Consider the following 14,818-nt stretch of genomic DNA (forward strand, 5'->3'; position numbering starts at 1 on the left):
ACACACATTCTCTCTCACACACATTCTCTCTCACACACACTGTCATACACAGACACACAGACACACACTCTCTCTCACACACAGACTCATGCTCTCTCTGTCTCTCTCGCACAGACACATACAAATTCACTCTCTCTCACACACATATACACACCCTATCTCTCTCTCTCTCACACACACACTCTCTCTCACACTCACACATACACTTTATCTCTCTCACACACACACACACACACTCTCACAAACACACTCTATCTCTCCCATATACACACATTCTCTCACACACAAACTCACACACACACTCTCTCACACACATAATACTCTCTCTCACACACACACACTCTCCCTCCCTCTCACACACACACTCTCTCTCTCACACACAAGCACACTCTCTCACACACATAAAAATTCACCCTCTCTCTGTCACAAACACACTCACTCACATAAACGCTCCCTCTCTCACACAATATTGCTGCAAATGCCTCAGCCTTATCTTTTAAACCGAGGGGTTGGATTCTTCCATCTTTGTGAAGGGGGAGTGACTCCTCTCCAAGAAGCTATGAAATTTGGGGGCATTGTGTGGGTGTGGGAAGGTTTGTTTGAGGAAAAGTGGAGAATGTCAGGAGTGGGATTTGAACCCACGCCCCTAGGAAGGGACCAGAATTCACAAGCCCAGATGCAGAGCAAGGACTAACACTCCTTGAGTCTGGCGCCTTAGACCACTCGGCCATCCTGACAAGCTGCTGCAGATGCTCTTCCAGATGTCTTTCTCACTCTGTACAATTAGTCACCTTGCTCTTGTGCAGACACAAAATGCAATTCCGCATTTCTGCAGCTCCCTTGCATTCACACTCAGCAACAATCCCTCATAGACACCCACTCTCTCTCACACACACACACTCTCTCTCTCTCACACAGCCTCTAACACACACACACACACACTCCCTCTCACACACACACACACACTCTCTCACACAGACCCTCTCACACACTCTCTCACACACACTCTCTCTCTCACACAAACCCACACTCTCACACACACACTCTCTCACACAAACACACACTCTCTCTTACACACACACTCTCTCTCACACACACGCTCTTTCTCACACACACTAACAAATTCTTCCTCTCTCTCTCACACACAAACACACAAACACTCTCTCACACACACACACACTCTCTCACATGCACACACTCTCTCTCTCACACACAAGCACACTCTCTCACACACATAAAAATTAGCCCTCTCTCTGTCACAAACACACTCACTCACATAAACGCTCCCTCTCTCACACGCTCACACAAAATTGTTGCAAATGCCTCAGCCTTATCTTTGAAACCGAGGGGTTGGATTCTTCCATCTTTGTGAAGGGGGAGTGACTCCTCTCCAAGAAGCTGTGAAATTTGGGGGCAGTGTGTGGGTGTGGGAAGGTTTGTTTGGGGAAAAGGGGAGAATGTCAGGAGTGGGATTTGAACCCACGCCCCTAGAAAGGGACCAGAATTCACAAGCCCAGATGCAGAGCAAGGACTAACATTCCTTAAGTCTGGCGCCTTAGACCACTCAGCCATCCTGACAAGCTGCTGCAGATGCCCTTCCAGATGTCTTTCTCACTCTGTACAATTAGTCACCTTGCTCTTGTGCAGACACAAAATGCAATTCCGCATTTCTGCAGCTCCCTTGCATTCACACTCAGCAACAATCCCTCATACACAGTCTCACTCTCGCACACACACACACACACACTCACTCTCTCACATGCACATGCACACACACACTCTATCTGTCTCTCACACCCACACACAAACACACTCTCTCCCTCTCACACACACATATTCTCCCTCTTTCTGTCTCTCTCACACACACTCTCTCTCTCACATGCACATACTCTCTCACACACTCACTATCACACACACACTGTCACTCTCTCACACACACTCACTCTCTCACATGACACACTCACGCTCTCTCACTCTCTCTCACACACACATACTCTTTCTGTCTCACACACACACAAACACACTCACACAAAAACACACTCTCTCACGCACACACACAAAAATTCTCTCTTTCTCTCTCTCACACATACACACACACTCTCTCTCTCACACACGCGCTTTCTCTCTCTCTCACACACACACTCTTTCTGTCTCACACACACACACACACTCTCTCTCACACAAACCCACACTCTCACACACACACTCTCTCACACAAACACACACTCTCTCTCACACACACACTCTCTCTCACACACACTAACAAATTCTTCCTCTCTCTCTCACACAAACACACACACTCTCTCACATGCACACATACACTCTCTCTCCCTCACACACACTCTTTCTCACACACACGCACTCTCTCTCTCTCTCTCACACACACACACACCCTCTCTCTCACACACATGCACTCTCTCTCACACACATACTCTCTCTCTCTCACAAACACACACTCTCTCTCACACACACATGCTCTCTCTCTCTATCCACACATATACACTCTCTCACAGACACACTCTCTCTCTCACACACAAACACATGTAGACATACACACTCTCTCTCACAAACACACACTCTCTCTCACACACACGCACTCTCTCTCTCACACACACACCCAAACACTCACATGCACACACAATCTCTCTCACACACATATACACTCTCTCTCACATGCACACACACTCACACACTCTCTATCTGTCTCTCACACCCACACACAAACACACTCTCTCTCACATACACACACACACGCACTCTCTCTCACAGACACACTCTCTCTCACACACATTCTCTCTCACACACACTGTCATACACAGACACACAGACACACACTCTCTCTCACACACAGACTCATGCTCTCTCTGTCTCTCTCGCACAGACACATACAAATTCACTCTCTCTCACACACATATACACACCCTATCTCTCTCTCTCACACACACACTCTCTCTCACACTCACACATACACTTTATCTCTCTCACACACGCACACACACACTCTCACAAACACACTCTATCTCTCCCATATACACACACTCTCTCACACACAAACTCACACTCACACTCTCTCACACACATAATACTCTCTCTCACACACACACACTCTCCCTCCCTCTCACACACACACTCTCTCTCTCACACACAAGCACACTCTCTCACACACATAAAAATTCACCCTCTCTCTGTCACAAACACACTCACTCACATAAACGCTCCCTCTCTCACACAATATTGCTGCAAATGCCTCAGCCTTATCTTTTAAACGGAGGGGTTGGATTCTTCCATCTTTGTGAAGGGGGAGTGACTCCTCTCCAAGAAGCTGTGAAATTTGGGGGCATTGTGTGGGTGTGGGAAGGTTTGTTTGAGGAAAAGTGGAGAATGTCAGGAGTGGGATTTGAACCCACGCCCCTAGGAAGGGACCAGAATTCACAAGCCCAGATGCAGAGCAAGGACTAACACTCCTTGAGTCTGGCACCTTAGACCACTCGGCCATTCTGACAAGCTGCTGCAGATGCCCTTCCAGATGTCTTTCTCACTCTGTACATTTAGTCACCTTGCTCTTGTGCAGACACAAAATGCAATTCCGCATTTCTGCAGCTCCCTTGCATTCACACTCAGCAACAATCCCTCATAGACACCCACTCTCTCTCACACACACACACTCTCTCTCTCTCACACACCCTCTCACACACACTGACACACACACTCCCTCTCACACACACACACACACTCTCTCACACAGACCCTCTCACACACTCTCTCACACACACTCTCTCTCTCACACAAACCCACACTCTCACACACACACTCTCTCACACAAACACACACTCTCTCTTACACGCACACTCTCTCTCACACACACGCTCTTTCTCACACACACTAACAAATTCTTCCTCTCTCTCTCACACACAAACACACATACACTCTCTCACACACACACACACTCTCTCACATGCGCACACTCTCTCTCTCACATACAAGCACACTCTCTCACACACATAAAAATTAGCCCTCTCTCTGTCACAAACACACTCACTCACATAAACGCTCCCTCTCTCACACGCTCACACAAAATTGTTGCAAATGCCTCAGCCTTATCTTTGAAACGGAGGGGTTGGATTCTTCCATCTTTGTGAAGGGGGAGTGACTCCTCTCCAAGAAGCTGTGAAATTTGGGGGCAGTGTGTGGGTGTGGGAAGGTTTGTTTGGGGAAAAGGGGAGAATGTCAGGAGTGGGATTTGAACCCACGCCCCTAGAAAGGGACCAGAATTCACAAGCCCAGATGCAGAGCAAGGACTAACATTCCTTAAGTCTGGCGCCTTAGACCACTCGGCCATCCTGACAAGCTGCTGCAGATGCCCTTCCAGATGTCTTTCTCACTCTGTACAATTAGTCACCTTGCTCTTGTGCAGACACAAAATGCAATTCCGCATTTCTGCAGCTCCCTTGCATTCACACTCAGCAACAATCCCTCATACACAGTCTCACTCTCGCACACACACACACACACACTCACTCTCTCACATGCACATGCACACACACACTCTATCTGTCTCTCACACCCACACACAAACACACTCTCTCCCTCTCACACACACATATTCTCCCTCTTTCTGTCTCTCTCACACACACTCTCTCTCTCACATGCACATACTCTCTCACACACTCACTATCACACACACACTGTCACTCTCTCACACACACTCACTCTCTCACATGACACACTCACGCTCTCTCACTCTCTCTCACACACACATACTCTTTCTGTCTCACACACACACAAACACACTCACACAAAAACACACTCTCTCACGCACACACACAAAAATTCTCTCTTTCTCTCTCTCACACATACACACACACTCTCTCTCACACACGCGCTTTCTCTCTCTCTCACACACACACTCTTTCTGTCTCACACACACACACACACACTCTCTCTCACACAAACCCACACTCTCACACACACACTCTCTCACACAAACACACACTCTCTCTCACACACACACTCTCTCTCACACACACTAACAAATTCTTCCTCTCTCTCTCACACAAACACACACACTCTCTCACATGCACACATACACTCTCTCTCCCTCACACACACTCTTTCTCACACACACGCACTCTCTCTCTCTCTCTCACACACACACACACCCTCTCTCTCACACACATGCACTCTCTCTCACACACATACTCTCTCTCTCTCACAAACACACACTCTCTCTCACACACACATGCTCTCTCTCTCTATCCACACATATACACTCTCTCACAGACACACTCTCTCTCTCACACACAAACACATGTAGACATACACACTCTCTCTCACAAACACACACTCTCTCTCACACACACGCACTCTCTCTCTCACACACACACCCAAACACTCACATGCACACACAATCTCTCTCACACACATATACACTCTCTCTCACATGCACACACACTCACACACTCTCTATCTGTCTCTCACACCCACACACAAACACACTCTCTCTCACATACACACACACACGCACTCTCTCTCACAGACACACTCTCTCTCACACACATTCTCTCTCACACACATTCTCTCTCACACACACTGTCATACACAGACACACAGACACACACTCTCTCTCACACACAGACTCATGCTCTCTCTGTCTCTCTCGCACAGACACATACAAATTCACTCTCTCTCACACACATATACACACCCTATCTCTCTCTCTCTCACACACACACTCTCTCTCACACTCACACATACACTTTATCTCTCTCACACACACACACACACACTCTCACAAACACACTCTATCTCTCCCATATACACACATTCTCTCACACACAAACTCACACACACACTCTCTCACACACATAATACTCTCTCTCACACACACACACTCTCCCTCCCTCTCACACACACACTCTCTCTCTCACACACAAGCACACTCTCTCACACACATAAAAATTCACCCTCTCTCTGTCACAAACACACTCACTCACATAAACGCTCCCTCTCTCACACAATATTGCTGCAAATGCCTCAGCCTTATCTTTTAAACCGAGGGGTTGGATTCTTCCATCTTTGTGAAGGGGGAGTGACTCCTCTCCAAGAAGCTATGAAATTTGGGGGCATTGTGTGGGTGTGGGAAGGTTTGTTTGAGGAAAAGTGGAGAATGTCAGGAGTGGGATTTGAACCCACGCCCCTAGGAAGGGACCAGAATTCACAAGCCCAGATGCAGAGCAAGGACTAACACTCCTTGAGTCTGGCGCCTTAGACCACTCGGCCATCCTGACAAGCTGCTGCAGATGCTCTTCCAGATGTCTTTCTCACTCTGTACAATTAGTCACCTTGCTCTTGTGCAGACACAAAATGCAATTCCGCATTTCTGCAGCTCCCTTGCATTCACACTCAGCAACAATCCCTCATAGACACCCACTCTCTCTCACACACACACACTCTCTCTCTCTCACACAGCCTCTAACACACACACACACACACTCCCTCTCACACACACACACACACTCTCTCACACAGACCCTCTCACACACTCTCTCACACACACTCTCTCTCTCACACAAACCCACACTCTCACACACACACTCTCTCACACAAACACACACTCTCTCTTACACACACACTCTCTCTCACACACACGCTCTTTCTCACACACACTAACAAATTCTTCCTCTCTCTCTCACACACAAACACACAAACACTCTCTCACACACACACACACTCTCTCACATGCACACACTCTCTCTCTCACACACAAGCACACTCTCTCACACACATAAAAATTAGCCCTCTCTCTGTCACAAACACACTCACTCACATAAACGCTCCCTCTCTCACACGCTCACACAAAATTGTTGCAAATGCCTCAGCCTTATCTTTGAAACCGAGGGGTTGGATTCTTCCATCTTTGTGAAGGGGGAGTGACTCCTCTCCAAGAAGCTGTGAAATTTGGGGGCAGTGTGTGGGTGTGGGAAGGTTTGTTTGGGGAAAAGGGGAGAATGTCAGGAGTGGGATTTGAACCCACGCCCCTAGAAAGGGACCAGAATTCACAAGCCCAGATGCAGAGCAAGGACTAACATTCCTTAAGTCTGGCGCCTTAGACCACTCGGCCATCCTGACAAGCTGCTGCAGATGCCCTTCCAGATGTCTTTCTCACTCTGTACAATTAGTCACCTTGCTCTTGTGCAGACACAAAATGCAATTCCGCATTTCTGCAGCTCCCTTGCATTCACACTCAGCAACAATCCCTCATACACAGTCTCACTCTCGCACACACACACACACACACTCACTCTCTCACATGCACATGCACACACACACTCTATCTGTCTCTCACACCCACACACAAACACACTCTCTCCCTCTCACACACACATATTCTCCCTCTTTCTGTCTCTCTCACACACACTCTCTCTCTCACATGCACATACTCTCTCACACACTCACTATCACACACACACTGTCACTCTCTCACACACACTCACTCTCTCACATGACACACTCACGCTCTCTCACTCTCTCTCACACACACATACTCTTTCTGTCTCACACACACACAAACACACTCACACAAAAACACACTCTCTCACGCACACACACAAAAATTCTCTCTTTCTCTCTCTCACACATACACACACACTCTCTCTCTCACACACGCGCTTTCTCTCTCTCTCACACACACACTCTTTCTGTCTCACACACACACACACACTCTCTCTCACACAAACCCACACTCTCACACACACACTCTCTCACACAAACACACACTCTCTCTCACACACACACTCTCTCTCACACACACTAACAAATTCTTCCTCTCTCTCTCACACAAACACACACACTCTCTCACATGCACACATACACTCTCTCTCCCTCACACACACTCTTTCTCACACACACGCACTCTCTCTCTCTCTCTCACACACACACACACCCTCTCTCTCACACACATGCACTCTCTCTCACACACATACTCTCTCTCTCTCACAAACACACACTCTCTCTCACACACACATGCTCTCTCTCTCTATCCACACATATACACTCTCTCACAGACACACTCTCTCTCTCACACACAAACACATGTAGACATACACACTCTCTCTCACAAACACACACTCTCTCTCACACACACGCACTCTCTCTCTCACACACACACCCAAACACTCACATGCACACACAATCTCTCTCACACACATATACACTCTCTCTCACATGCACACACACTCACACACTCTCTATCTGTCTCTCACACCCACACACAAACACACTCTCTCTCACATACACACACACACGCACTCTCTCTCACAGACACACTCTCTCTCACACACATTCTCTCTCACACACACTGTCATACACAGACACACAGACACACACTCTCTCTCACACACAGACTCATGCTCTCTCTGTCTCTCTCGCACAGACACATACAAATTCACTCTCTCTCACACACATATACACACCCTATCTCTCTCTCTCACACACACACTCTCTCTCACACTCACACATACACTTTATCTCTCTCACACACGCACACACACACTCTCACAAACACACTCTATCTCTCCCATATACACACACTCTCTCACACACAAACTCACACTCACACTCTCTCACACACATAATACTCTCTCTCACACACACACACTCTCCCTCCCTCTCACACACACACTCTCTCTCTCACACACAAGCACACTCTCTCACACACATAAAAATTCACCCTCTCTCTGTCACAAACACACTCACTCACATAAACGCTCCCTCTCTCACACAATATTGCTGCAAATGCCTCAGCCTTATCTTTTAAACGGAGGGGTTGGATTCTTCCATCTTTGTGAAGGGGGAGTGACTCCTCTCCAAGAAGCTGTGAAATTTGGGGGCATTGTGTGGGTGTGGGAAGGTTTGTTTGAGGAAAAGTGGAGAATGTCAGGAGTGGGATTTGAACCCACGCCCCTAGGAAGGGACCAGAATTCACAAGCCCAGATGCAGAGCAAGGACTAACACTCCTTGAGTCTGGCACCTTAGACCACTCGGCCATTCTGACAAGCTGCTGCAGATGCCCTTCCAGATGTCTTTCTCACTCTGTACATTTAGTCACCTTGCTCTTGTGCAGACACAAAATGCAATTCCGCATTTCTGCAGCTCCCTTGCATTCACACTCAGCAACAATCCCTCATAGACACCCACTCTCTCTCACACACACACACTCTCTCTCTCTCACACACCCTCTCACACACACTGACACACACACTCCCTCTCACACACACACACACACTCTCTCACACAGACCCTCTCACACACTCTCTCACACACACTCTCTCTCTCACACAAACCCACACTCTCACACACACACTCTCTCACACAAACACACACTCTCTCTTACACGCACACTCTCTCTCACACACACGCTCTTTCTCACACACACTAACAAATTCTTCCTCTCTCTCTCACACACAAACACACATACACTCTCTCACACACACACACACTCTCTCACATGCGCACACTCTCTCTCTCACATACAAGCACACTCTCTCACACACATAAAAATTCACCCTCTCTCTGTCACAAACACACTCACTCACATAAACGCTCCCTCTCTCACACAATATTGCTGCAAATGCCTCAGCCTTATCTTTTAAACCGAGGGGTTGGATTCTTCCATCTTTGTGAAGGGGGAGTGACTCCTCTCCAAGAAGCTATGAAATTTGGGGGCATTGTGTGGGTGTGGGAAGGTTTGTTTGAGGAAAAGTGGAGAATGTCAGGAGTGGGATTTGAACCCACGCCCCTAGGAAGGGACCAGAATTCACAAGCCCAGATGCAGAGCAAGGACTAACACTCCTTGAGTCTGGCGCCTTAGACCACTCGGCCATCCTGACAAGCTGCTGCAGATGCTCTTCCAGATGTCTTTCTCACTCTGTACAATTAGTCACCTTGCTCTTGTGCAGACACAAAATGCAATTCCGCATTTCTGCAGCTCCCTTGCATTCACACTCAGCAACAATCCCTCATACACAGTCTCACTCTCGCACACACACACACACACACACTCACTCTCTCACATGCACATGCACACACACACTCTATCTGTCTCTCACACCCACACACAAACACACTCTCTCCCTCTCACACACACATATTCTCCCTCTTTCTGTCTCTCTCACACACACTCTCTCTCTCACATGCACATACTCTCTCACACACTCACTATCACACACACACTGTCACTCTCTCACACACACTCACTCTCTCACATGACACACTCACGCTCTCTCACTCTCTCTCACACACACATACTCTTTCTGTCTCACACACACACAAACACACTCACACAAAAACACACTCTCTCACGCACACACACAAAAATTCTCTCTTTCTCTCTCTCACACATACACACACACTCTCTCTCTCACACACGCGCTTTCTCTCTCTCTCACACACACACTCTTTCTGTCTCACACACACACACACACTCTCTCTCACACAAACCCACACTCTCACACACACACTCTCTCACACAAACACACACTCTCTCTCACACACACACTCTCTCTCACACACACTAACAAATTCTTCCTCTCTCTCTCACACAAACACACACACTCTCTCACATGCACACATACACTCTCTCTCCCTCACACACACTCTTTCTCACACACACGCACTCTCTCTCTCTCTCTCACACACACACACACCCTCTCTCTCACACACATGCACTCTCTCTCACACACATACTCTCTCTCTCTCACAAACACACACTCTCTCTCACACACACATGCTCTCTCTCTCTATCCACACATATACACTCTCTCACAGACACACTCTCTCTCTCACACACAAACACATGTAGACATACACACTCTCTCTCACAAACACACACTCTCTCTCACACACACGCACTCTCTCTCTCACACACACACCCAAACACTCACATGCACACACAATCTCTCTCACACACATATACACTCTCTCTCACATGCACACACACTCACACACTCTCTATCTGTCTCTCACACCCACACACAAACACACTCTCTCTCACATACACACACACACGCACTCTCTCTCACAGACACACTCTCTCTCACACACATTCTCTCTCACACACACTGTCATACACAGACACACAGACACACACTCTCTCTCACACACAGACTCATGCTCTCTCTGTCTCTCTCGCACAGACACATACAAATTCACTCTCTCTCACACACATATACACACCCTATCTCTCTCTCTCACACACACACTCTCTCTCACACTCACACATACACTTTATCTCTCTCACACACGCACACACACACTCTCACAAACACACTCTATCTCTCCCATATACACACACTCTCTCACACACAAACTCACACACACACTCTCTCACACACATAATACTCTCTCTCACACACACACACTCTCCCTCCCTCTCACACACACACTCTCTCTCTCACACACAAGCACACTCTCTCACACACATAAAAATTCACCCTCTCTCTGTCACAAACACACTCACTCACATAAACGCTCCCTCTCTCACACAATATTGCTGCAAATGCCTCAGCCTTATCTTTTAAACGGAGGGGTTGGATTCTTCCATCTTTGTGAAGGGGGAGTGACTCCTCTCCAAGAAGCTGTGAAATTTGGGGGCATTGTGTGGGTGTGGGAAGGTTTGTTTGAGGAAAAGTGGAGAATGTCAGGAGTGGGATTTGAACCCACGCCCCTAGGAAGGGACCAGAATTCACAAGCCCAGATGCAGAGCAAGGACTAACACTCCTTGAGTCTGGCGCCTTAGACCACTCGGCCATTCTGACAAGCTGCTGCAGAGGCCCTTCCAGATGTCTTTCTCACTCTGTACATTTAGTCACCTTGCTCTTGTGCAGACACAAAATGCAATTCCGCATTTCTGCAGCTCCCTTGCATTCACACTCAGCAACAATCCCTCATAGACACCCACTCTCTCTCACACACACACACTCTCTCTCTCTCTCTCACACACCCTCTCACACACACTGACACACACACTCCCTCTCACACACACACACACACTCTCTCACACAGACCCTCTCACACACTCTCTCACACACACTCTCTCTCTCACACAAACCCACACTCTCACACACACACTCTCTCACACAAACACACACTCTCTCTTACACACACACTCTCTCTCACACACACGCTCTTTCTCACACACACTAACAAATTCTTCCTCTCTCTCTCACACACAAACACACATACACTCTCTCACACACACACTCAGCAACAATCCCTCATAGACACACACTCTCTCTTACACACACACTCTCTCTCACACACACGCTCTTTCTCACACACACTAACAAATTCTTCCTCTCTCTCTCACACACAAACACACATACACTCTCTCACACACACACACACTCTCTCACATGCACGCACTCTCTCTCTCACACACAAGCACACTCTCTCACACACATAAAAATTAGCCCTCTCTCTGTCACAAACACACTCACTCACATAAACGCTCCCTCTCTCACACGCTCACACAAAATTGTTGCAAATGCCTCAGCCTTATCTTTGAAATGGAGGGGTTGGATTCTTCCATCTTTGTGAAGGGGGAGTGACTCCTCTCCAAGAAGCTGTGAAATTTGGGGGCAGTGTGTGGGTGTGGGAAGGTTTGTTTGGGGAAAAGGGGAAGAATGTCAGGAGTGGGATTTGAACCCACGCCCCTAGAAAGGGACCAGAATTCACAAGCCCAGATGCAGAGCAAGGACTAACATTCCTTAAGTCTGGCGCCTTAGACCACTCGGCCATCCTGACAAGCTGCTGCAGATGCCCTTCCAGATGTCTTTCTCACTCTGTACAATTAGTCACCTTGCTCTTGTGCAGACACAAAATGCAATTCCGCATTTCTGCAGCTCCCTTGCATTCACACTCAGCAACAATCCCTCATACACAGTCTCACTCTCGCACACACACACACACACACACTCACTCTCTCACATGCACATGCACACACACACTCTATCTGTGTCTCACACCCACACACAAACACACTCTCTCCCTCTCACACACACATATTCTCCCTCTTTCTGTCTCTCTCACACACACTCTCTCTCTCACATGCACATACTCTCTCACACACTCACTATCACACACACACTGTCACTCTCTCACACACACTCACTCTCTCACATGACACACTCACGCTCTCTCACTCTCTCTCACACACACATACTCTTTCTGTCTCACACACACACAAACACACTCACACAAAAACACACTCTCTCACGCACACACACAAAAATTCTCTCTTTCTCTCTCTCACACATACACACACACTCTCTCTCTCACACACGCGCTTTCTCTCTCTCTCACACACACACTCTTTCTGTCTCACACACACACACACACACTCTCTCTCACACAAACCCACACTCTCACACACACACTCTCTCACACAAACACACACTCTCTCTCACACACACACTCTCTCTCACACACACTAACAAATTCTTCCTCTCTCTCTCACACAAACACACACACTCTCTCACATGCACACATACACTCTCTCTCCCTCACACACACTCTTTCTCACACACACGCACTCTCTCTCTCTCTCTCACACACACACACACCCTCTCTCTCACACACATGCACTCTCTCTCACACACATACTCTCTCTCTCTCACAAACACACACTCTCTCTCACACACACATGCTCTCTCTCTCTATCCACACATATACACTCTCTCACAGACACACTCTCTCTCTCACACACAAACACATTTAGACATACACACTCTCTCTCACAAACACACACTCTCTCTCACACACACGCACTCTCTCTCTCACACAAACCCACACTCTCACACACACACTCTCTCACACAAACACACACTCTCTCTCACACACACACTCTCTCTCTCACACATAAAAATTCACCCTCTCTCTGTCACAAACACACTCACTCACATAAACGCTCCCTCTCTCACACAATATTGCTGCAAATGCCTCAGCCTTATCTTTGAAACCGAGGGGTTGGATTCTTCCATCTTTGTGAAGGGGGAGTGACTCCTCTCCAAGAAGCTGTGAAATTTGGGGGCAGTGTGTGGGTGTGGGAAGGTTTGTTTGGGGAAAAGGGGAGAATGTCAGGAGTGGGATTTGAACCCACGCCCCTAGAAAGGGACCAGAATTCACAAGCCCAGATGCAGAGCAAGGACTAACATTCCTTAAGTCTGGCGCCTTAGACCACTCGGCCATCCTGACAAGCTGCTGCAGATGCCCTTCCAGATGTCTTTCTCACTCTGTACAATTAGTCACCTTGCTCTTGTGCAGACACAAAATGCAATTCCGCATTTCTGCAGCTCCCTTGCATTCACACTCAGCAACAATCCCTCATACACAGTCTCACTCTCGCACTCACACACACACACACACTCACTCTCTCACATGCACATGCACACACACACTCTATCTGTCTCTCACACCCACACACAAACACACTCTCTCCCTCTCACACACACATATTCTCCCTCTTTCTGTCTCTCTCACACACACTCTCTCTCTCACATGCACATACTCTCTCACACACTCACTATCACACACACACTGTCACTCTCTCACACACACTCACTCTCTCACATGACACACTCACGCTCTCTCACTCTCTCTCACACACACATACTCTTTCTGTCTCACACACACACAAACACACTCACACAAAAACACACTCTCTCACGCACACACACAAAAATTCTCTCTTTCTCTCTCTCACACATACACACACACTCTCTCTCTCACACACGCGCTTTCTCTCTCTCTCACACACACACTC

The 14,818-nt window shown here is 47.8% G+C and overlaps 9 non-coding genes across 9 annotated transcripts; all 9 read right to left on the reverse strand.

Annotated features, from left to right (window-relative positions):
• Positions 1-617: 617 nt before the first annotated feature.
• On the reverse strand, positions 618-737 carry trnal-caa (transfer RNA leucine (anticodon CAA)). The gene is made up of 2 exons: positions 700-737; positions 618-663 (listed from the first exon to the last, which is right to left on the reverse strand). It is a non-coding gene; the product is annotated as a tRNA-Leu (tRNA).
• A 721-nt stretch (positions 738-1,458) lies between these two features.
• Positions 1,459-1,578, reverse strand: trnal-uaa (transfer RNA leucine (anticodon UAA)). Its single transcript has 2 exons — positions 1,541-1,578; positions 1,459-1,504 (listed from the first exon to the last, which is right to left on the reverse strand). It is a non-coding gene; the product is annotated as a tRNA-Leu (tRNA).
• Positions 1,579-4,225: 2,647 nt separating this feature from the next.
• Positions 4,226-4,345, reverse strand: trnal-uaa (transfer RNA leucine (anticodon UAA)). The gene is made up of 2 exons: positions 4,308-4,345; positions 4,226-4,271 (listed from the first exon to the last, which is right to left on the reverse strand). It is a non-coding gene; the product is annotated as a tRNA-Leu (tRNA).
• A 1,822-nt stretch (positions 4,346-6,167) lies between these two features.
• On the reverse strand, positions 6,168-6,287 carry trnal-caa (transfer RNA leucine (anticodon CAA)). The gene is made up of 2 exons: positions 6,250-6,287; positions 6,168-6,213 (listed from the first exon to the last, which is right to left on the reverse strand). It is a non-coding gene; the product is annotated as a tRNA-Leu (tRNA).
• Positions 6,288-7,008: 721 nt separating this feature from the next.
• trnal-uaa (transfer RNA leucine (anticodon UAA)) lies at positions 7,009-7,128 on the reverse strand. Its single transcript has 2 exons — positions 7,091-7,128; positions 7,009-7,054 (listed from the first exon to the last, which is right to left on the reverse strand). It is a non-coding gene; the product is annotated as a tRNA-Leu (tRNA).
• Positions 7,129-9,767: 2,639 nt separating this feature from the next.
• On the reverse strand, positions 9,768-9,887 carry trnal-caa (transfer RNA leucine (anticodon CAA)). Its single transcript has 2 exons — positions 9,850-9,887; positions 9,768-9,813 (listed from the first exon to the last, which is right to left on the reverse strand). It is a non-coding gene; the product is annotated as a tRNA-Leu (tRNA).
• Positions 9,888-11,693: 1,806 nt separating this feature from the next.
• On the reverse strand, positions 11,694-11,813 carry trnal-caa (transfer RNA leucine (anticodon CAA)). Its single transcript has 2 exons — positions 11,776-11,813; positions 11,694-11,739 (listed from the first exon to the last, which is right to left on the reverse strand). It is a non-coding gene; the product is annotated as a tRNA-Leu (tRNA).
• Positions 11,814-12,681: 868 nt separating this feature from the next.
• On the reverse strand, positions 12,682-12,801 carry trnal-uaa (transfer RNA leucine (anticodon UAA)). Its single transcript has 2 exons — positions 12,764-12,801; positions 12,682-12,727 (listed from the first exon to the last, which is right to left on the reverse strand). It is a non-coding gene; the product is annotated as a tRNA-Leu (tRNA).
• A 1,329-nt stretch (positions 12,802-14,130) lies between these two features.
• trnal-uaa (transfer RNA leucine (anticodon UAA)) lies at positions 14,131-14,250 on the reverse strand. The gene is made up of 2 exons: positions 14,213-14,250; positions 14,131-14,176 (listed from the first exon to the last, which is right to left on the reverse strand). It is a non-coding gene; the product is annotated as a tRNA-Leu (tRNA).
• Positions 14,251-14,818: the final 568 nt, after the last annotated feature.

This window comes from Chiloscyllium plagiosum, unplaced genomic scaffold (assembly GCF_037043375.1).
Source record: "Chiloscyllium plagiosum isolate Xiang-an unplaced genomic scaffold, Cpla_swu_hap1 HiC_scaffold_24, whole genome shotgun sequence".
Classification (NCBI taxonomy): Eukaryota; Metazoa; Chordata; class Chondrichthyes; order Orectolobiformes; family Hemiscylliidae; genus Chiloscyllium; species Chiloscyllium plagiosum.